The sequence below is a fragment of the Artibeus jamaicensis genome, unplaced genomic scaffold, assembly GCF_021234435.1.
Source record: "Artibeus jamaicensis isolate MK-2021 breed Jamaican fruit bat unplaced genomic scaffold, CSHL_Jam_final contig_3173, whole genome shotgun sequence".
NCBI classification, from domain to species: Eukaryota; Metazoa; Chordata; class Mammalia; order Chiroptera; family Phyllostomidae; genus Artibeus; species Artibeus jamaicensis.
In genome coordinates this window covers 214,707-216,586 of record NW_026521737.1, presented here as the reverse complement: position 1 = coordinate 216,586, position 1,880 = coordinate 214,707, and the positions used below count along the sequence as shown (strand labels likewise).

Genomic DNA, 1,880 nt, shown 5'->3' with positions numbered 1-1,880 from the left:
ATGAGCTCCCAAATTTGCCAGAGTTATTCTACCAAGGTGGAGGCGGCAGTCAACCGCCAGGCCAGCCCTGCATCTGCGGGCTTCCTACACCCACCTCTCTCTGGGCTTCTATTTCAACCGAATGATGTGGCTCTGCAGGGCATGGGCCTCTTCTTCCCAGAGTGGGCAGAGGAGAAGTGTGAGGGCTCTAAGCATCTCTAAAAGCTGCAAAACCAGCGTGGTGGTCACATTCTTCTCCAGGACGTGGCAAAGCCTTCCCAAGATGAGTGGGGTAAAACTCAGGACACCATGGAAGCAGCCTTGGCCTTGAGAAGACCCTGAACCAGGCCCTTTTGGATCTGCAGGCCTTGGCTCCCACCCACACAGACCCTCATCTCTGTGACTTCCTGGAGAACCATTTCCTGGACGAGGAGATAAAGCTCCTCAAGAAGATGGGCGACCACCTGACCAACGTCCGCAGGCTGGGTGGCCCGCAGGCTGGGGTGGGAGAGTATCTCTTCAAAACGCTCACCCTCAAGCACAGCTAGGAAGCCTTTGGAGCCCAGAGGCCTTTGAGGGGCTCCTCCGCGTTTCCCTGGTATCTGGCTTTTGCCTGAGCCTGTTAACCCTGAAACCCCACCCTGGAACCCCTCCCCCATGCATTGGGCCAAATGGAAACAATAAAGCTTTTTGCAGAAAAGGAAAAAAAAGTTCCTTATAAAACAAATTTAAAAAGGGTATGTGCCCACCATTTGGATACATGATGGCTAAACTTTCATTGGCTCCGAATTTGTGTGCCCTCCACAACTTTTCTGCTAGAATTACATTTCACAGCTAAAATTACATTCCACAGAACTTACCATGCATCTGCTACATCAATCACTAAGTTACAGGAGACACAAAGGTAAAAATAGCGACATCTCTGCTCTCTTAAAGCTCACAGTATAATGAAGGTAACAGAAACTCATGTAAAAATTTCCAGCACAGGCAGACTCTGAAAAGTGCTATAACATCATATATCAAAGAAGCTCAGGTATGGGCTAAACTACTATAACAAGGAGGACTGAGATGAAGTCATTTCATTATCGGGTATCATTTAATATGAAGCTGTGGAGAAAGGAAAAATTCCCTAGTTTAAGCAATATCGTGAAGATGGTACAATCTGTCCTCTTGGCCCAATGCTTCTTTACTCTTCCAGGAGGTGTAACCCTTCCACGACCACCCAGTATTAGTCTTCAGTGTCCTGGTAGTTCACTCCCCACACCAGAACATGCTTTCGTAAAAGTGCTGAAATGCTCATTCGTGCTAGGATGTAAACAAAAGGTTAAATGTGTACCATGTCTGGGACCTTCAGCCTTTAGATAGATCAAAACAGATTTAGAGACAATAGAACATATTTTGTCATGGAATTCTGAGCAGTATTTAGACAGAGATGAATCTGTAAATCTTGAAATAAACCACCTATTCTTAAAACTCACCTAGGAGAGAGGTTGACTATTAACTGAATTAGTGAAATATATGAAGATTTTTTAAAAGCTCCCACCTGGAGGATAGACCTTCTCTCTACCCCAAACCAGCTTCATCCACAGACATTGGGAGGAACTGACCCCGCACTTGGAGCACTGCTCCAACAGTTGACCTTGAACTAGTGGAGGGATTTATTGTATGAGGCTAATAGGATCAGAAAATTGGGCCATTAGAGCCACCCCATGTCTGCACTAAAACAATTATTCTGACAAAATATTTCTCCATGAACTTTAAGTAGCTCCTGCCTCATCTTAAAATGTGTCCGATCATTCTCCCGCAGGATGAGGTAGACTTGGAAACACTATTGATCATTATTGGATTACTGTGTCCGTAGGAGTTAGTTTGATCTCCAAAGTGGAAAACTACTGTAAATA

The 1,880-nt window shown here is 45.2% G+C and overlaps 1 pseudogene; it reads left to right on the top strand.

The window, feature by feature from the left end:
- Positions 1 to 527, top strand: LOC119054510 (ferritin light chain-like; annotated as a pseudogene).
- Positions 528 to 1,880: the final 1,353 nt, after the last annotated feature.